The 22,557-nt window shown below is 45.3% G+C and overlaps 1 long non-coding RNA gene across 1 annotated transcript in view; it reads right to left on the bottom strand.

Moving 5' to 3' along the window:
* Positions 1-4,162: 4,162 nt before the first annotated feature.
* LOC144600930 (uncharacterized) overlaps positions 4,163-22,557 on the bottom strand; it is a 123,789-nt gene continuing 105,394 nt past the window's right edge. Inside the window, exons 2-3 of the long non-coding RNA XR_013548201.1 lie at positions 8,942-9,176; positions 4,163-6,145 (exon numbers count right to left, since the gene is read on the bottom strand). This is a non-coding gene — a long non-coding RNA (uncharacterized LOC144600930). The remainder of the gene's footprint in view (positions 6,146-8,941; positions 9,177-22,557) is intronic.

Here is a 22,557-nt window from a genome sequence, read left to right as displayed (position 1 = left end):
CATGCAATTCAAGAAAACATCTATGCTTGTCCCAATTGCCCATCTTTGGCCCACATCCCTCTAAACAGTTCATCTGCAGTCCCAGACCAGAGATCCAATGGCAAGTTGATAGCTTGCCGTTCATTTGTTGAAAGTCTAATGTTTAATATAGGAACCCATGCCTGACTGCCGGCTTGTGGATTAGTTACACTGGAAGTACAGAAAGACTTGGCTTAAACAGATCCAGCATTTCTTCACCTGGGACAGGACTGATTTTGCTTGAAGTCAGAACAACTTTCTCCTCCTGCGGGGACAGAAATTGTATAATAATGTGAAAATGTCTCACCTATTTCCTCTTTATGGTATTTGTTTGTTTCGCTTTTTTAGTTTAGAGATACAGTGTGGAAACAGGCCCTTCAGCCTACCGAGTCCACGCTGATCAACAATTACCTGTACACTAATTCTATGTTATCCCACTTACGCATCTTACACACTCGGGGCAAATGACCAACAAATATGCACATCTTTGGAATGTTAACGGAAACCGGAGCACCTGGAGAAAACCCACGTGGTCACAGGGAGAACATACAAACTCCGTACCGACAGAACCCATAGTCAGTGTCCAACCCGGGTCTCTGCCGCTGTAAGGGATCAACACCCATTGCACAGTAATACTTCAGGGACACAGTTTTCGAATGTTTAAACTTCAGTGAAGTTTGCAGCTGTTTAAGAACAAAAAAATGAATATCAGGTACACAGTTATTCAGGTGACTGCACCAAGCAAAACTGTATTGTGCCCATGATGTATTATACTGTCTGCCTAACATACGGTTCACCAATTTCAATGAAGATGATTATGAAGGAACAGAGCAGGGGGCCATTGTGATATTATCACTTTGTTTCTATTGTCTGGGACCAGTCTAAGGACTTGCTCCCTCCCAGCAGTGTTTAATAAAGTTATTATGAAAATTTCATGAACAAGGAAATAGCTTGAAGTTTGGCACTTTCCTTTCATTCTCTTTTATAATGCAGAATAAAGTAACAATGACTTCTTCCTGCTGTGTGGAGTGTATTCTCTCTTTCTTCTGAGCAGATCTCAGCACTGCCAGGATGTGACAAAAATATATAAAGAAATTGGTGTTTGAAACACGACTATTGCATTCCAAGAAGGACTCAAGGAACATTGCAGGGGCCAGCTTAGAAGTTTATTTTAATAACTTTCCAAAAAGTTGTGGCTCCTTCATTAACTATGATAAGGCTTATGCTGGAATAAATGCTTCCCATCGAAATAAATAACAAAGTTGTAAAAAAAATTGTAATGGATCAGAGTCATGGAGAACAACAAAACACACAACAAACAGGCTGCAAACATTCATTAATACCTGCCTCAGGAGAATACTAAACATCTGGAGGAGAGACAAAGTAAGCAATGTGGACCTGTGGAAAAGAACAGGCCAGGATCCCATGGACTTACAAATTCGAAAGAGAAAATGGAGTTGGATTGGACACACCCTCAGAAAACATGCCACAAACATCACCCGGCAAGCCCTGGAATGGAACCCCCAAGGAAAAAGGAAAAGAGGTTGCCCCAGGAACAGCTGGAGAAGAGGTGTCCAGGCAGAAATGTCTGCGAGGGGGCTCAACTGGGGAGATCTCGAAAGAACCGCCAACAACCGAGTGAGGTGGAGGACATTTGTCAATGGCCTATTGCCCCTAGAGGAGCCAAGGGCTTAAGAAGAAGAAGAAGAATAAAGTTGTAAGATTGTTGGATGTACTGAACATAGAAGATAGAACATAGATCAGTACTACTTAGGAACAGGCCCTGTGGCCCACAATTTGCCGAACATGATGCCAAGGTAAATTAGTTTCATCTGCCTGCACGTCATAGAGTCATAGGGTGATACCGAGTGAAAACAGGCCCTTCGACTCAACTTGCCCACACCGGCCAACATGTCTCAGCTGCACTAGTCCCACCTGCCCATGTTTGGTCCATATCTCTCCAAACCTGTCCTATCCATGTACCTGTCTAACTGTTTCTTAAATGTTGGTATTGTCCTAGCCTCAACTTCCTCCTCTGGCAGCTTGTTCCACACATCTACTACCCTTTGAGTTAAAAAGTTACCCCTCAGATTCCTATTGAATCTTTTCCCCTTCACCATAAACCTATGTTCTCTGGTCCTCAATTCACCTATTCTGGGCAAGAGACTCTATGCATCTACCTGATCTATTCCTCTCATGATTTTAAGCACCTCGATAAGATCGCCCCTTATCCCCCTGTGCTCCAACATTATCCGTATCCCTCCATTCCTTGCATGTCTGTGTGCCTGTCTAAAGGCCTTTTAAATGCCACTTTCGTGTCTGCCTCCATGCCACAGTGGCACAGTGGTGCAGTTTACGGGCAACACTGTGGCATATGGGCAGAATTGCTGCCTCGCAATGCCATCCTGACGCAGGTTCAATCCTGAACATAGAACATAGAACATAGATCATAGATCATAGAACAATACAGCACAAGCTCGGGCCCTCCGGCACGCAATGCTTGTGCTAAACATGATGCCAGGACCAAATCTCAGCTGTCTGCAAATAATCCCTATCCCTTCATTCCCTGCATATCCATATGCATATCCAAAAGTCCCTCAAAAGCCACAATTGTATCTGCCTCAACCACCACCCTCGGCACTGTGTTCCAGATACTCACCACCCACTGTGTAAATAAACGCCCCGCACATCTCCTTTCAACGTTGCCCATCTCACCTTAAAGCTACGCCCTTTCGTGTTTGATTTTTCCACCTTGGGATAAAAGTTCTGACTCTCTGCCCTATCTATGCCTCTCATAATTTGATCTACTTCTATCAGGTCTCCCTGTAACCTCTAGATTTCCCGAGAAACTTATCCAAGTCTGTCCAACCTCTCCCTGTAGCTAATGCACCCACATCCAGTCATCACTGGGAGGTTGTCTGCGTGGATCTGTGCATTCTCCCGATGTATCACATGGGCTTCCAGGGGCGCAGTGCTGGCGGAGGTCAGCGGAGTGCCACACCTCTGTAAAAAAAAACACAAAATAAACAGCAGGGGATTTTAACTAGCGGGGAATTTAACAGCGGCCGCTCTGGCACCAGTGACAGCTCCGGCACCTAAGAAATTAGCACTGCCACACTGTGGACTTCCCCCTGGTGCTCCAGCTTCTTCCCACTTTCCAGAGACGTGCAGGATGGGAGGTTAATCGACCACCAGTGTGTGGGTGAGTGGTAGAATCTGGAGAGAATAGAATGTGATTTATGTGGGATTGATGTCAGTGGGTGGTCGATGGCTGGCACAGACTCAGTGGGCTGAAGGTCTTGTTTCTATGCAGGAGCTCTCTATGGCACTCTACATTACATTAGTTCCAACCTTGCAGTACTCAATCAGTTCAGCATCGAGATATTCATATTTATTATATGCTCGAGGTTTGTGGTGAATCTTAACTAGAAATTGCAGCCCATTGGGCTCAACCTTCAAAGCCAACTAGAAAACAGGATGGATTTCCACCACACTAACCAAACAACTAGTCAAGTCTACTTTATTTGTCACATACACATATAAGATGTGCAGTGAAATGAAAGTGGCAATGCCTGCGGATTGTGCTAAAACTACAAACAGAATAGAAATAGAAATTACTACGAACTACAAACAGTCTTGGTTGCACTCGGGACTTCTAGTTTTTGTTATGCACTAATATTGATATTTGTTCATTTATTGAACTTTCTTTTGTCTATTGTGTTTTCTGTGAGTACTGTTTTTCAGACCTGTTATTCTGCTGCAAGTAAGAATTTCATTGTTCTGTTTTCGGTACGTATGAGAATTAAAGACTCTTGACTCTTGACTCTCTTCCACTTATCAGCAGTAGTTTCAAATGAAAAGCTGTGGAGAGATGCTTGTAAAATGGCATGGGCACCATTCATATTGATATTCTGTGGATTCTAGAATTTGTACTCTCAATGACACCCCATCCTTTCTCTTTCTCCAGTCCTGATGTGTAATTTCTGCCTTCACAGTTTGTTTTTCAGTCATTGTCTCTCTGGAGAAGGAAGTGTTAAAGTCAGCTAGAATTATATGAAATAATTCAAAGAACACAGGACTCAGTTAAAACGTTTTACTTTTACACCAAGGTGGGAGAAGACACAGAGACCTGAGTGTACCCTCGTTCACTCAAGCACCTGCTTCAGTCCTCTCAAAGAATAAACAGATTACAGTCGGTATTTATACAGTTAAAAACAGCACAAAGCACATGCAGTAATTTCCATGGTTACATAGCATAAAGCAGTCTCAGCAGATACATAGTAGAGTTCCCATAATAGAGTTGCTTTAAATGTGTTAGGGAGTCAGACAGGAGTACAGGGGAGTACAGGGGAGTACAGGGGAGTAGCATGCCAACGAAGCCACCATTGTGTGATAAGGAAACACCATTGGATTTGGCTCGGAGCATTGGAACATCCAGTCCTTGATAAACCATAAGTGAACAACTTCTAAACACTGCGAACAACTTCTTATCTTGCAGGTGTCTGGTACTGTGAAGACAGGCTTCCCACGGGCACATATTCAGCTTAAAGAGCATTTTCAGCTTAAAAATGTATGCCACAGTTAGCACAAAATGGTTTCCAGTTAACACAAAATGGTTTCCAGATAATCACCTCTTACATTCCCCCCTTTGATTATTCCATAATCACACTCCTGGTTTAAAGCATATATCAAATAATGAAACAAGAAGCAATACAATTGCGGATACATAAAGCACAGCAATATAGCAGCAAAGCGATGATTATAATTATCAAAATAATACTTCCATAGTGCCATACAAGACCCCAGATAGATCCCCATCCATTAAACCACCCCGACATACCTTGGGCTCGGTCCTCAGCAAGTCTGCTCCCTACACCCTGGATGTTGGCTATTACGTCTTTTATATGGGTAGCCAAGTTGGTGATATTGGAGGATTCATCAGGAATATAAGTGCAACATTCCTGTCCAACGATAGCACAGGTGCCGTCTTTCTCAGCCAGAATAAAATCTAAGGCCATATGATTCTGTAGCACCACCATTCTCATAGAGACCATTTCGGCTGTAAGTGACCTGGTTTGGGCTTCAGTCTCTGAAATGGCAGTAACTGTAGTATTAGCCAATTCCTCCAATAGGCCAGAAAGGTGGTTAGCCTCCAATATGCTCCGACTTACTCCATACCAGGGTAGCATGGTCATCCCGATACCTTCACTTGGGGAGATAAAACGCTTTGTTAACCGAGATCTGGGTGCAAGGTTTCTAAAGGTGGGATGATCTGTTATTAGATTAAAATGTCGTATAGCAGGAACAACATAAGCAAGATAGCAGCACCCCTTCCAGTAATGGGGGCCAGTCAACCGTCTTACCACACTTTCATCGTCCGGTGGCATCCCCGGTAACCACGGGTAAGCCCATGATCCACATATGAAGTAGGTGCCATTAACTGGTCGGGGTGGGCCGGAGGTGATGCTTGTGTCCATCTTTGTGCATGAACTACTTCCCAGAAAAACCCCGTTGCCCTTGTTATAGCAATGACAGGTGGTGTTAATTGGCTCCTGGGAAACTTCCGTTACCTTTAATCGTGGAAGTCCAGCCCCCTTTTTGACATTTATTTTCCAACCCGACTTAAACGGTGGGACGTACCATCCCTTAAAATTATTGTACTTCGGGGACCCATCCCTGTTATTCTGGCAATTTGTTTTATTAATGGAAGAAGAAAAGCACTGTAAGGCATATCTTTCAGTGATATTCAGTGGAATAGGAACTAAGGGAATCCCTCCTTTCCCATTGCGTGGTATTGCCGCACAAATCCAGCATGACTGGTTGGTGGGGGTGAAACGTCGTGCGTACAAGTGAGCCGCTATAAACACTGTCCACCACATAGTCATATCAGGAAAGTTCTTTATTCGTGGCTCGATGCAGTTGTCTTCTTGCAATCAGAGTGATGTATCCACCGAGGGTGTCCTTCTTCCTTAACGGCTGTTGGAGTGGTGAGTAGCACTAGATGTGGACCCCTCCAACTTCTTTCGGTCCCAATTCCGTATCAAGACGTAGTCACCGGCCTGTAATCATCCTTCTTTGGTCGTCTCGTCCACGGGCCGCCGGGCTCCACGTACCTGCGAATGCAAAACTGACAAGCAATCTGTTAATAATTGCATGTACGCTAACAGGCGCTCATCTAAGGCATGGAGATCGTCAGCTGAATGTCTTGTAGCTGTGAATTCAACACCTGCGAGAAGATAGTAGGTGAATGGACAAAACCTTGTGGAAGCCGAGTCCACGTATACTGTTGACCCTCATAGGTAAACGCAAATAAGTATTGAGAGTCCGGGTGCAATGGAATTGCAAAGAAGGCATGTTGTAAGTCCACAATTGTAAATACAGAGGCATTTGCAGGTATCAGGCTGAGGATGGTGGCCGGATTAGGAACTACGGCATGTCGTGGCACAACAATCTCATTGATGGCCCGAAGGTCCTGTACCAATCGCCACTCAGTACGTGCAGGTTTGGGAACCGGGAAGATGGGAGTATTGCAGGGAGAATCGCAAGGGACCAGTATCCCTTGTGCGAGTAGAGCTTTAATTAACTGTCAAACCCCTTCTGTAGCCTGTGGTTTAAGGGGGTATTGTTGGATAGCTGGAAGTGGCACCCCTGGCTTAATGTCGATAAGGATAGGACCACAATTGGTGCTGCCCACTTCTTGAGGGTTGGTGGACCACAAATGCTGTTCAACCTCCGGGGGACCTGACCCTCGATGATGGGCAACCACCCCTGTCGAGGTACTCTTTTTTGACCCGAACATAATAGAACTTTCGGGGAAAGCTTGTTCTTCATCGAGACACATCTGATCTGCCTTGTTCAGTAAAGTGTAGGCTAAGCTTCCCAGTTCTTTAGCAGAATGTCCCTCATTTACAGCAATGGTCACATGTGGGTTAATAAGTGGACTGTCGCTTTAAGGAAGGTAAAATATCGGCCAGGAGAGCCATTCCACAGGGTCCCTCTACGTGACTGTAGATAGTGACAGGGGTCTGTTGTCCTAGATGATTAGTATAGTATTCTTCGTTCTCAGTGTTTACACCGGTAGGGTCATAGCAAAGGGTCACATGAGGGGTGGGCAAGTTATCAAACAGTGCGCGTGGGGTCAGGTCAATGGCCCACCACTGTGGTAGCATCCCTGTGTGCTGGACCATAACGTGTGATGTAGGACCCTCCCCTATCACTATGCCCTCATTTGTGCATGTGATGGTAACAGACAAGCCTTGTAGGAGGTCACGGCCTTCTAGGCAGCAGCTGATATCGGTGGTGACTGAGAATGGGATAGTGCAGCATCGATTCATCGCCTGAACCTGAAGAGGCTCAGTTAGGGGGTAGCTTCGGGTCTTTCCTTCAAGTCCAGAGAGGTGTGTGTTGGTGCCGGAAAGGGGAAAGCTGTGGTGCTCAACCAGTTGTCGGTCGAGGGTGGATGGGGTCGCACCAGTATCAATTAAAAAGGGTATCTCAACTCCCTCCACTAATATGTTCATCATTGGTTCCCCCCTTTCCCTGGCAACAACGGGGAACATTGTCTTTGGAGAATCGCCGGGGAAGGGTCAATCCTGGTTGTGAAAGGGGTGCCTGGTGCTAAAAGAGGTTTCCCGGGGTGCAGGACATTGATCCAGGGCTCTTGGAGCAGTGGGGCAGTCACGTCTCCAGTGCCCGCGTCCCCCACAATTAAAGCAGGTGCTTCGGCTTACGTCAGGGCTACAGGGACCTTGGTCACTATTATAGTTAAAATGCCAATCCCATCAGTCACTGGGAGGTCCCCTATAGGCTGGGCGATTCAAATCCCGTGGAGGGGGCCGATTCTGTTGTTGATAATAAATGATAGAGGGGTCCAAAGGAGGGGGCAGGATCCATTCACTCCCTCCCTCTGCATGCTCATTACCAAACGGGCGGGCAGCATATTCATGTTTGACTACCACGAGATGTGGTGCGCTAGTCTCACTCTTGGCACTGGGCCAGTGAGCACACACTGCCTGTCGCATGCCGTCTATCCTTTTCCCTGCCCACTCTAAGTCAACTTTAATCATTTGGGGAGTGATAGGGGGTAGGCACTGCATTAACATAGCATTAAACTGCATGGAAATCTGACCATTGTTAAAGGCGTCATCGCCTGCATAGTTCCGGTAGGGGGCTGTGAATCGTTCCCAGAACTGGATACCGGTTTCCTTCTGAAGAGGTCTACATTCTAATACTCGGGCTATGTCTAGAGGGAGCTGCAAGGTCTGGCGCAAGGCTCTCAACATTAGAGCCTTTCGTCTATCGCCGTGTGCTTCGGCAGCTATTATTTCAGCCCAGGTATTCATCGGTGGGTATTCCGTACTAGTTGTACCGAGTTGCATCGTCTGTTTTCTGTCAGTGCGATTTTTCATTCTATCACCAATGGTCTGTTGCGGGGTTATGGCGATGTGTGTCTGGTGCGATTGTGGAGGTGTGGGTGAAAGGGGTGCTGAGGCAGGAGAAGCCGTAGCGGCGGCAGAACCTGTGGCTGACGAATATGGTGGTGGCAAATCTTGGGCTTGTCGTGGGGCAATGGGTTGCGGTCTTTGTCCCTGATCACCCTCTGACTCTAAGTCCGAGGATGCAAATAATTCAGCCATTCCAGACAACGGGTCCTCCCCCAGTACTGAATACAAACCTCCCTTGTTTTCATCTGAGCGCGCACCGGATTTGGTTTTTGCATTGCTTTGAGTTGAAGACTCACGGCCGCCTGTATTACCCCTCTTATCTTTACTTTTTTCCGGATACATGTGCCCTACCGGCGACCCACTGTCGCTCTTATCCATAGCCTGTCCCACTCCTGGCCTGACAATCGATCACTATACCACGTTATAATATTAATCTTAAATGTATCCAGACCACAGGCTCATGCGATAAAGGCTCTTACCTCAATTCTCTTGCTTGTGTTCGTTCTTTGATCTCGGTTGGGAACCAGATCGACCTCGGGCGAGGGACCACAATGTTCCAGTGAGTCGGATGTCGGGGACCCAACTCAAGGGGCCGGGATTGGGCAAAATCCCCCTCCGAAGTCTCCGTTTCACTGCTGCCACTTATTCGCCCTTGCCGTCCATCCCAACGAGATCCTGCCGACTACGCCAAATGTTAAAGTCAGCTAGACTTATCTATGAAATAATTCAAAGAACACAAGACTCAGTTAAAACTTTTTACTTTTACACCAAGGTGGGAGAAGACACAGAGGCCTGAGTGTACCCTGGTTCGCTCAAGCACCTGCTTCAGTCCTCTCAAAGAATACACAGATTACAGTCGGTATTTATACAGTTAAAAGCAGCACAAAGCACATGCAGTAATTTCCATGGTTACATAGCATAAAGCAGTCTCAGCAGATACATCGTAGAGTTCCCATAATAGAGTTGCTTTAAATGTGTTAGGGAGTCAGACAGGAGTACAGGGGAGTACAGGGGAGTAGCATGCCAACGAGGCCACCATTGTGTGATAAGGAAACACCATTGGATTTGGCTCGGAGCATTGGAACATCCAGTCATTGATAAACCATAAGTGAACAACTTCTAAACACTGAGAACAACTTCTTATCTTGCAGGTGTCTGGTACTGTGAAGACAGACTTCCCATGGGAACATATTCAGCTTAAAGAGCATTTTCAGCTTTAAAATGTATGCCACAGTTAGCACAAAATGGTTTCCAGTTAACACAAAATGGTTTCCAGTTAACACAAAATGGTTTCCAGTTAATTACCTCTTACAGAAGAACAGATCCCTTAACGAACAAATCTTTTAGGCTGTGTAGGAAAATAACTGCAGATGCTGATACAAATCGAAGATATCACAAAATGCTGTGGTAACTCAGCAGGTCAGGCAGCATCTCTGGAGAGAAGGAATGGATTAAATCTTTTAGGCTGATCATTATGGAAAATGTCTGCTTTAAGAATACTGACTGGATTTCAAACCAGAGCAAAAAAAAATCCCTCAATAAACGAAATGACTCGAAGAATCTCTTATTTCTTCCAGTTGTTGGTCTGTGGTTTAAACATTCTTTTGCACGCTGAGGAATCAGATTATTGGACAACATTTTAGACACAACCCATTCAGCCCAAGGCAAACTGCTTAGTGTGATTGTGTGACCTTTAGAAGCTGCAGCTGAAGAACAATGGACCAACTTAATGCCAGATTGATGGCCGTGAATGCTAACTATCTTATTTATGCGTTTTTGTGCTCTTTTGAAATCAGATCAGAGGGAGAATAGTATAATTTCTTTGAAATAGTCACTTTTGAGTACAGATGGATAGCAAAATGCCTCTGCCAAAACAAATCATTCCCTTCAATGATGCTGGATCAAAATCCAGGAGTTCCCAACCTGTATGTGATGTAATAAAAGTAAAGGGGGAGATGTGATGTATATGTAATGTAAATGCCAGTGCCCCCTTGAGGCCAAGAGCAGAAGCTGGCCAATGGGCTTGTGCCTTGTGACTGAGGTCAGGTGACCTTCTAGGGCCAATGGGCTTGTGCCTTGTGACTGAGGTCAGAGGACCTTCTAGAAGTTTCCTCTGACCTCAGTCACAAGGCACAAGCCCATTGGCGCTAGAAGGTCACCTGACCTCAGTCACAAGGCACAAGCCCATTGGCCAGCTTCTGCTCTTGGCCTCAAGGGGGCACTGGCATTTACATTACATATACATCACACTGTAGTCATTCTGGGAACACCTGGAAGCATATTGTCAACTTTATCACAGTTTGGTCTGGAAACAACTGTGCCCAAAATCACTAGAAATTGCAGAGAGTTGTAGATGTAGCCCCATCTATCACTTTGACCAGACTCTCCACCATGAACTCCATCTACACTTCATACTGCCTCAGGAAGAAAGCCAGCATAACCAAAGATTATAATGTCTCGCCCTGGTCCTTCCTTTTTCTCTCTACACCAGCTAGGCAGAAAATACAGAAGCATGCACATCATCAGACAGCTTGGCCCCTGTTGTCAGCCTTCGGAATGACCACTCCATAAGCTAAGGAACAGTCCAAATGCTCTTCAAACCCATTACAGCCATTACATTTCTGGAACTGTTGCGGTGCAATGCTGAGAACCATATTCTGCAGTCTGCCTCTTTCCCTTCACTCTACTTATTGTACTTGAGTTTGTGTTGATTGTATTTATATCTAGTATTATCTGACTTGATTGGATAACATGCAAAACAAAGCTTTACATTATACTATGGTACGCCTTCATCAGATGTATGGCAGCAGCTCAAAATGGAGGTTCACCATGATCTTCTCACGGGCAAGAAGGGATGGTCGTATAGTTCTTTCTCCTCTGACACGCCATATTAAAATAAGTTGGGGAGAGGTCCAAGTGTCCAAGCGGTCCACTGCTCCTGATGCTCTTGGTCCATGCTGCAAAATTGACAGTAGAAAGGCTACCATAGGCAGCTGAGATCAGGAAGATGAGGTATCACCCAGCCATTAAATTGTACAGCTTTGCTGGGGTTGGGGAGCACAGTGACTCTGTGGTATAGTTGCTTCCTTACAGCGCCGAAGACACAACCTTTCCCTATAGCTCAGACTCGAGTCCTGGCAACATCCTTGTAAAGTTTCTCCGCACCCTTTCCAGTTTGACAACATCTTTCCTATAACATGGTGACCAAAACTGAACACAATACTCTAAATGTGGCCTCACCAACATCTTATATAGCTGCAACATGACCTCCAAACCTATACTTAAATGTCTGAATCACAGTTGGAATTATGAAATAGTAAAAGCACTGATTGTAAACACTTCAAATTTTGTTACCTCTATCTTCCAAATTGTCAAATCATATTATTATCTACTGGAGAAACCAATGTCCAGTGTTTAAACATCAAAACCCATGATCTTCTGGCTTCGAAGAACAATAAGCAGGAAGAATGAAATTTTCTGATGTGCAAAGTTTCTGCGATTGAGAAGCGAGGGCAGAAAGTTCAGTTTTCTGTGTGAATTTTTATTCTGTGTAGCAAAACACGCTGCATAATTTATAACCTGCTGTCGATGTTATGGAGATATGCAACATTAAACTTTGATGGATGGAAATGCAGACAAGTCTTCTCATGGATTTCCAAAACAGTCTCCAATCTTCCCAATATTCTTTCTGCTTCCCAATGTTCTCTCAAGTTGGCTGTAGAGATCCTATTGCAGGGTACTGACCACAAGGTGTTCTGGGTGGCTATTTCACTGAACACTTGCACTCAGTCCACCAAGGCCTGCTGGATCTCCCAGTTGCTAGCCATTTTAACTCTCCTTTCCATTCCCATATTGACTTTTCAGTCCTGGGACTCCTCGATTGTCAGAGTGAGGCCCTATGCAAACTGGTGAAACAGCACCTTAGGTATACCCCGTTTGGGTAGTTTAGAACCTAATGGTATGAACATTGAACGGTTCAATGTCAGGTAACTAACCTACAAACAACTCCCGGCACTTCAGGCACTTCAAATAACAGGAGATGCAGATTTAATTTTTTTTAGGGAGAGGCTACAAGGGAGGTCAAGAGTCAAGAGTGCTTTCTTGTCATGTGTCCCAGAATGAACAATGACATTCTTACTCGCAGCAGCACAGCCGAATATGCAAACATGGTACACTGTAAACAACATAATAAACGAGAAATAAAAAGTTCAGTGTGCATACACACCGAACAGCCAAAACATGATGACCACTGACAGGTGAAGTGAATAACATTGATTAGCTTGTTGCAATGGCACCTGTCAAGGGGTGGGATATATTAAGCAGCAAGTGAACAGTCAGTTCTTGAAGTTGATGTGTTGGATGCAAGTGAAATGGGCAGGTGTAAAGACCTGAGCAACTTTGACAAGGGCCAAATTGTTATGGCCAGACGACTGGGTCAGAGCATCTCTGAAACGGCAAGGCTTGTGGGGTGCTCCCGGTCAGCAGTGGTGAGTATCTACCGACAGTGGTCCAAGGAGGGACAAACCACAAAATGGCGACAGGGTGTTGGGTGCCCAAGGCTCATCGATGCGCGAGGGCAACGAAGGCTACCCCGTCTGGTCTGAACTGACAGAAGGTCTACTGTGGCAAAAGTCACAGAAAATTTTAATGGTGGTCACAGGAGGAATGTGTTACAATACACAGTGCATCACACTCTGCTGCGTATGGGCTGCTCAGAGGACCAACAACATATTAGGCAGGTGGTCATAATGTTTTGGCTCATCAGGTCATAATGTTTTGGCTGATCGGTGTATATGCATTCCCACCTATTCAATATATATATATAGGTGGGTGAGAACGAGAGTGAGTATGGGTGGGTATATTTTTGCCTGGTTTATATATATATATATATATATATATATATACTGTTAGGAGAAACACTTTGTACCAGGGTATATCTGTGATCTGGAATTCATCACCTGTGGGAGTGGTGGAAGCGGAATTAATTGATACTTTTGAAAGGGAATTGGACTGTTCCAATGGAGAATTAGTTGCGGAACTAGGGAGAAAAAGCGAGACTATGGAACAAACGGGATTTATCTGCTTGCAGTAAGCCTAGGTTCAATGGGCTTAATGGCCTCCTTGAGCAGTTATGATGAAATACAAAGCAGCAATCCAACTTTAAGTGTAGGAAGGAATTGTAGATGCTGGTTTATACCGAAGATAGACACAAAAGATTCATGGGAGGTGGTCTTGGAATGGAGGATGCTCCTCAAACTGCGGAGCATCTTGGACAATGAGGATCACTCCCTCCATGACACACTGGTCAACCTGAGGAGTACCTTCAGCATCAGACTGGATCCACCAAGATGCAGTATAGAACGCCACAGGAGATCCTTTTTCCCTGTGGCTATCAAACTGTACAAACTCTCCCCCTTCCGTTGCGGGGTAGATTGACTCCCCTCCTCCCTCCCTACCCAATCTATGCACATCCCCTCACTCCTCACTTTAATTTCATGTATCTTGTGGTTTATGACTGTTGGCAGACTAATTTCCCTCCTGGGATAAATAATGTTCTATCGTATCACATCATATCATCTTGTAAAGTGCTGGAGCAACTTACCGGGTCAGGCAGCATCTCTGGAGTAAAGGAACAGGTGATGTTTTGGGTCGGAACCCTTCTTCGGACTGAAGGTAGATTGCGGGGTGGGGGGTTTGGATGTAGGAAAAGGCCAGAACAAATCAGGGCTGGCCACAGATGACCAAGGAAGGGTGGAGCCCATAGTGGTCCATTGTTGGCTGGGGAAGAGGTAATAATGAAGGGGTACAGGGATGCAAACAGTGGAACTGGTAGGGCGCTGTTTCCACGCTCTATCTCTAAACTAAAAACATTTGTGCTTAATGAATATATTTCAGGAATGCAATGCCAGATTTGGGTGTAATGTCAGATTTTAATCTGGTTGGTTCTTAATGTACCTCTGGCATGGACCTTGATAAATGGCCCTTGTTGGGGCAGAGGTTGGGTCAATAGGGGTGGGCAATAACTTCTGACCTTACTCGAAACATGCCCTGAATGAATATACAAAATGGTTGGTTACACACAGATGTAATTTGAGTCAAAGGCTGGGATTCTGTGCAATTTTCTCTCTTGCAATTGACAGCATTTATTGTCCATTCCCAATTAACCTTGAGAAGGTAGTGATGGTTCATCAAAAAACTGCAGCTTATGTGATGGGTCATCTTGCAGCTTGAATGCTGAATTAGCTGAATGTAAATTCTCTTCAGCTGCGATGAGGAGTTTAAACTTGCACCCCACGATCTTTATTCCAGGCTTTTGGATCCCTTGGCTCGAAGTACAATGACTCAGCCTCTCCAAGCCAATGGCAACAATCTATCTGATGAATAAGGAGAGTCTCTTATAAATAAGCACGGTGCAAAAGCTGAGCAGTGTCACAGCTCTTTTCAATATTATTCAAAATATAATTCCAGCCATCATAGCTACAAGATAAAATACGAAGAAAATCAAATTCTTTGTGTGAAATGGAGTGGCCACTTACACATTTTTATAATTATAATTTGGCCTTCATTGGGAAAATATCAAATGACCTATGAACTAACATCTTAGAACGAGAATGAGAAGACTGCCTTGATTGGAAACAGCCTTATTAAATTCCACTGGAGATTACAGTCTGGAAATATCATATATTAACTTGTTAGACACAATTTAATCAGAAAGTTAATTCCCAAGGACAAATTAGGTTTTTGCATGATGGGCGTGCTGCAGTTTTCCTTCTTGTTAAATGATGTGAAATGGTAGGAAGCTTGGCACCAGTGTTAGACAAACTAATCAGAAGTTCCTTGCCTGTGATGGTGAAATGCAGGAACTCTTTTCACCAAGTTCCAAGTTATCGGTTACCAGGTTAAAGGGAGAAGGCAGGAGAATGGGGTTGAAAGGGAAAAATAGGTCGCCATGATTGAGTGGCGGAGCCAACTCAATGGGTCGAATGGCCCAAGTCCGCTCCCATGCCTTAAGATCTTATATTCACCTAGCTGACTGATTCACTTCATCAGTCAGAGCATTGAACATAGAAGTTGGGAGGTCTTGTTGCAATTATGTAAGACGTTGGAGAAGCCGCATTTACTGTGTTCAGTTCTGGGCATCGTGTTATAGGAAGTAATTGTTGTCAAGCTAGAAAGAGTGCAGAGAAGAATCACGAGGATGTTGCCAAGATTTGAGGGTCTGAGCAATAGGGAGAGGTTGAGCAGGCTAGGACTCTATTCCTTGGATCACAGGAGGATGAGGAGTGATCTTATGGAGGTGTACAAAATCATGAGAGGAATAGATTATGTAGACGCACAGAGTCTCTTCCCCAAATTAGGGGAAACGGGAACCAGAGGACATAGGTTTTAGGTGAGGGGGATTTAATAGGAACATGAGGGGTAACTTTTGCACACAAAGGGTTGTGGGTGTATGGAACAAGCTGCTGGAGGAAGTAGTTGAGGCAGGTAATATGAACATTACCATTACCATTACCTGCAACATTTAAGAAACATTTGGACAGGCACATGGATAGGACAGGTTTAGAGAGATATGGGCCAAATGCAGGCAGGTATGATAGCTGGGACATGTTGGTCAATGTGGGCACGTTGGGCCGAAGGGCCTGTTTCCACACTCTATGACTCTATGACCCTATGACAGAGCAGATTTAAAATCACTTCAGCAAGGCAGCCTCCCTGACAGCATACACTAGAGCATCAGCGTTGATTTTATGTTCAAGTCTCTGGAGAGAGGAATTTGATCTCTCAACCTTTCAAGGGCATTGAGTACTGATGTGCATTGTACTCAGTTTGCACTATTTGGTTCCAATGAATTTCTGAAACATGGTGCAGTCAGATGCTTCTGGTATTTTGGAGGTTTAACACATTCAACCAAGGATGGATGTTTTCCCCAATGTCCCTCAACACATGATTTAAAAAAAAAAATTTTTTTAATCAAAAATATTTATTCAAATATTAAAATAATATATACAATACTATAAAACCGAAACAGAACCCACCACCAGAATACTATACAAACAAATATACCAATTGAAACTATTATACAATTATATTACAATCCCCGTCCAGGATACATCCAATTCCCCGCGGTGCCCAGCGGTCCCCGATCCTCCAGGGTGCCCGTGGACAGCGCGTAGTCCCTCTCCAACACCACCCGGGCGCGGATGTAACCCCGGAAAAGGGGCAGGCAGCTGGCTCAGGCAGAGCCCTCTTCCGCCTGGCGCCGCGAGTCGCGGATGGCCAGTTTGGCCAGGCCCAGGAGCAACCCAACAAGGACATCTTCGGCCCTACCCTCTCCCCTACGCACAGGGTGTCCAAAGATGAGGATGGTGGGTGAAAAGTGCAGCCAAAAAGCAAGGAGCAGCCCCTTTAGATATTGGAACAGGGGCTGCAACCTCACACACTGCATGTACACGTGGTACACAGACTCTTCCAACCCGCAAAAGTGGCAGGTGGCTGGCGAGTCCGTGAACCGCGTGAGGAACAGGTTGCAGGGGACTCCTCGGTGCAATACCTTCCACCCCAGGTCCCCGATGGAGAGGGGCAGAATCCCTGCGTAGAGGGACCCCCACCGCGGGGCCCCCTCGCGACTGCAAGGCAACACCAACCGCCACTTAGTGTCCGGACGGTGGACCAGGGCGAGGAAGTGCAGGGTGTGGAGGAGGAGCCCGTACAGGACACGCCTCCCTGCGTCTCGGAGGGAGATGAAGGGTGTCGAGGAAATGCGGCTCATGTTACCTCAACACATGATGGTGGTTGTGACATAAAGGCACCTGGATGACTATAAACATACTGGAGTTCTAGTGTCAGTCAAGGACTAATTGGTTGCAGTGTCGCTATTATGCCAGAACGTGAACATAAAGCCCATGCTAATGCTCTGGTAGTGTATGCTGTCAGAGAGGATGTGTTGCTGAAGAGATTTTAAACCTTAGACATCAGAACAAAATTAGGTCATTCGGCCCATCGATTCTGCTCTACCATTCGACCATGGCTGATCTATTTTTCCCTCTCAACGCCATTCTCCCACCTTCTCCCTGTAATCTTTGACACTCTTACTAATCAACCTATCAAAGGTAGACACAAAATGCTGGAGTAACTAAGTGGGCGGCAGCATCTCTGGAGAGAAGGAATGGGTGACGTTTTGGGTCAAGACCCTTTTAACCCAGACTCGCTACCACAGCCACTTGCGTTTTCTCAGGACTTGCCTGTGCCTCCATCTTTTACCTCGTGGTTTCCAGCTCCGGTTCCAGACCTCAGTTCGAACAGTCGATCTGCCACTTTTCCCAACAATTCTTCTTCCGTGCCCTGCGTTGTACCCTGGCTGCGATGCACCGGCATCAGCAGGCCTTCGCTCTGACTCTCCCACAGCTCCGGGCCTCACTCACCCACACCTGCAACGGGCCCCAACTGTACTTTATCCAACGTCAGATCCACGTCCTCAACTCCACATAAAAGGAAGAAGGGTCTCGACCCGAAACGTCACCCATTCCTTCTCTCCAGAGATGCTGCCTGACCTGCTGAGTTAATCCAGCATTTTGTGTCTACTTTCGATTTAAACCAGCATCTGCAGTTTTTTTTCCTACAATAAACCTATCAATCTTCATAAGTTCATGAGCAGAATTAGGCAATTTGCCCCATCAAGCATATTCCACCATTCAATCATGGCTGATCCATCTTTCTCTCTCAACCCTATTCTCCTGCCTTCAACGCATAACCCCTGACACCCTTTCTAATCAAGAATCTGTTCAATCTTCACCTCAAAAAGATCCTTTGATGGCCTTCACAAGCTTCTATGGCAATAAATTCCACAGATTCACCAACCTCTGACTAAAGAAATTCCTCACCATCTCCATTCTAAAGATATGTTCTTTTATTCTGAACCTATGGCCCCTGGTCCTAGACTCCTATGACTGAAAGTGTCCTCTTGACATCCAATATATCTCTCATTATTTAATGTTCAATTAGATCCCCCCCCCCCAATCCTTTTAAACTCCAGTGAGTACAGACCCAGAGCCATCAAACGCTTCTCAGATATTAACGTAATCTTCCCCATCATAAATGATCATAAAGATATTACTGGTGACTTGGCCAATACCTATTCTTCCACCGTCACCATTGAGTCAAATAATCATGGAAATAGGGCTGTCTAACAAGCACTCATCTGCATTAATCCTGTTTTAGTCTTCCCACAGTCCTGTCAATGCCCATAGGTTCTACCACTCATCAACACACAAGAGGTGATTTACAGAGGCCAATTAAACTACCATTCTGTAGATCTCTGAGATGAGGAAGGAAACTAGAGCACCCGGTGGGAAATCCAAGGGTCACAGGAAGAGAATGTTCAAACTGCACATGGAGAACACGGGAGGTTAGGATTGAAGATAGACACAAAATGCTGGAGTAACTCAGCGGGACAGACAGCATCTCTGGAGATAAGGAATAGATGACTTTTTGGGTCGAGACCCTTCTTCAGAGTTATGTCAGGGGAGTGGGAGGTACTTAGATAAGGAAGTGTGCAGATAAGGACAAAGGGAATGGAGATCGTATCTATGTACCTCCCACTCCCCTGACATCAGTCTGAAGAAGGGTCTCGACCCGAAACACCACCCATTCCTTCTCTCCAGAGATGCTGCTTGTCCCGCTGAGTTACTCCAGCATTTTGTGTCTTTCTTCGGCAGATCACTGACCTTCCTTCCATCACCAGGTCAGAAGTGGGGAAGTTTGCTGAAGATTGCTCAGTGTTCAACGCCTTCTTCAACTCTTCAGTAGGATAAGGCACGCAGGAAGATGCAGACAAAGTTTAGGCGTGTGGCATTCAAATAATGTTTCCTGTGTTCTCGAAAGCTGTACTGTGAGGCTTGTGTTGTAAAGTGACCTATGGAATCAGCTTCCTCCCTCTCTCCTGCAGACTTTAACCTCGGCAAATGCATTGATAGTAGTTGGCAACTTTAGGGCCATTCTCATTTTGTTCTTTCCTGCCACTTCCTTTTCTCCCCGCCACCCTCCTTTACCACCATTCGCTTGATTTAAAAAGAACCTTCCCAACAAGTCCAATTTTCGTAAGGTTTGTGTAAGAAATCATGCAAACCCAACCAGATAATCTACAGTAATGGGCCTTAATGAGTATTTGATCACCTCAGGGCACACATCGATTAATTTGTTTTCCTGTTCATCCTCAGACCTTATCTAACCAGTTTCTTTCTGGAGGAGTTAATGATGCAATTACGATATTTGATGTCTATTCAACAAGTGTAATACAGCGCTGGATAAACATTTTAATGGGCTTTTCTTCTGCTTCAGCTGTCCCAGTGCATGGTGGCAGTATAGATCAGGAAATAATTCCAGTCCTTTGAGTATTCCAAGGACTCAGGGATGTTCTCTCACTAAGGTTACCTTTGTTGTATAAACGATGTATAAATACATCGATTTGTACCAGCATCTGCAGTTATTTTCTTACACTGAGGTTACCTGGTTGTGTCTCTAAAACATCTCTCAACAGTGTTGTTTCGATGATAATGTCCCCATTGTATTCAACCTGCTATTATACCAGTGCCCTAGAAAAGCTTAGAATAACCTGACCTATCATGACTCTTTGTTCAATAATCCTCTCCGAGAATCATCACCCTGACTTGATGGCAAAGCTTGCATAAGTTCACATAAGTGATCAGAGCAGAAATAGGCCATTCGGCCCATCAAGTCTACTCTGCCATTCAATCATGGCTGATCTATCTTTCCAATTTAACCCCATTCTCCTGCCTTCTCCCCATCACCCCTGACACCTTATTAATCAAGAATCTATCTCCGCCTTAACAACATCCATTGACGTTGCCTCCACAGCCACCTGTGGCAATCAATTCCACAGATTCACCACCCTCTGACGAAAGGAATTCCTCCTCATCTTCCTCAAGGAACGTCCTTTTATTCTGCGGCTATGACTTTTGGAATACAAGAACATATCAAGATTAGTTACAATGCAGCATTGAGCACATTGAACCAGAGGTCTGAAGCCATTTGATAACCAAAAGGGACCTGTCTCAATTTGTAAAGTTCTAATTAGTGATTGATGAGAATATAGTTTAGTTTCGGTTAGTTTTGAGATGTGGCATGGAAACAGGCCCTTCGATCCACTGAGTCCACGCCGACCATCGACCACCCATTCACACGTTCTATATTATACTGCTTTCTCATCAACGTCCTGCATATTAGGATCAATTTTACAGAGGTTAATTGACATAAAACAGCCTTAGGGACATGGGAAGAAACCCACGCAGTCACAGGGAGAACATGCAAATTCCACACAGACAGCACCCGAGGTCAGGATCGAACCTGGGTCCCTGGTGCTGTGAGGCAACGACTCTACTAGCTGTGCCACTGTGCCGCTCCTTAGGGAAGACAGCAGGAGTAGATCGTTCATTCCCTTGACCCCGTCCTGCTCTTTAATGAGATCGTAGCTAATCCGTACTTCACCTTTATACAGGTATGTCCACCTGTGCCGTTTATTACAATCATCCAGCAAAAATCAATCAATCTCTGTCCAGGGGATTTCAATCGGGATGGTATTCAAAATATCTTTTGGAAAGAGGGTTGCACTTCTTTATACTCTCTTTAAAACGTGCGCTAGGCTTAACTTAGGGACTTGTCGCTGTAGCCTGTTCGAGGAATAATGAACCTGAGCAGTAATATTGGCTTCATATGGGGCTTGCCGTACTCATGATGATGGGTCATTGCTGAAGCTGTTGTATAGGTCAACTATCTTCTCTGACAGCTGATTCCATACACCCACCACCCTCTGAGAGAATGTCACTTAAGTCCCTATTAAATCTTTCCCCTTCCAACTTAAACCTATGTCCTCTAGCATTAAATGTGCAGGAAAGAACTGCAGATGCCGGTTTAAATCGAAGGCCGACACAAAATGCTGGAGTAACTCAGCGGGACAGGCAGCATCTCTGGAGAGGAGGAATGGGTGACGTTTTGGGTCGAGACCCTTCTTCAGGCTGAAGCATTTAACTTCAGCATTTTGTGGCATCCTCTAGTATTAATATCCCTACCCTGGGTAAAATAATCTGCGCATTCACCCTCATATGATTTTATTGTCTCTGGTTTCCTCCAGCACTTTGTGCAGGAAGGAACTGCAGATGCTGGTTTAGACTGAAGATAGGCACAAAATGCTGGAGGAACTCTCTCTCTGTCCCTCCCCCACCCTGGTCATCCTTCTGGTTTCACTGCCGTCCTGCTTAGTTTCACTGTTTGTACCCCTTCGTTAAGACCTCTTCCACAGCCAACAATGGGCGGCACGGTGGCGCAGCGGTAGAGTTGCTGCCTTACAGCGAATGCAGCGCCGGAGACTCGGGTTCGATCCTGACTACGGGCGCCCGTCCGTACGGAGTTTGTACGTTCTCCCCGTGACCTGCGTGGGTTTTCTCCGAGATCTTCAGTTTCCTCCCACACTCCAAAGACGTACAGGTATGGAGGTTAACTGGCTGGGCAAATGTAAAAATTGTCCCTAGTGGGGTGTAGGATAGTGTTAGTGTGCGGGGATCGCTGGGCGGCGCGGACCCAGTGGGCTGAAGGGCCTGTTTCTGCGTTGTATCTCTAAATCTAAAAAAAATGGACTACTGTGGGCTCCATCTTTCCTTGATCATCTTTGCTGGCATTGATTTGTTTTTTTTCACACCTTTTATTCTTTTGTTCTCTGTACCTTTTCATACTTCTAGTTCCCCTCTCCTCTGACTCTCAGCCTGACGAAGGGTTCAGACCTGAAAAGTCACCTATTCCTTTTCTCCAGGGATGCTGCCTGACTCACTGAGTTACTCCAGCACTTGGTGTCTATCCTCCAGCACTTGGTGTCTATCCTCCAGCACTTTGCCGTTTGATTTAAGCAAATACTTTGGTTAATTTACTCTGTATGCGAATTGGATGACTTTCCTCTTCTGATACTAGATCCACTTTTTCCCCCATCCCACTTATTCTGTCCATGGGTCTTTAAAACAGCCTGCTTGCATCTACACAATGTTGAATGCAGACTAGGAAATGCAGATCCTTAATCCTTTACTCAAGA

This window comes from Rhinoraja longicauda, chromosome 16 (genome assembly GCF_053455715.1).
Source record: "Rhinoraja longicauda isolate Sanriku21f chromosome 16, sRhiLon1.1, whole genome shotgun sequence".
Classification (NCBI taxonomy): domain Eukaryota; kingdom Metazoa; phylum Chordata; class Chondrichthyes; order Rajiformes; family Arhynchobatidae; genus Rhinoraja; species Rhinoraja longicauda.
This window is presented reverse-complemented; position numbering and strand designations above follow the sequence as displayed.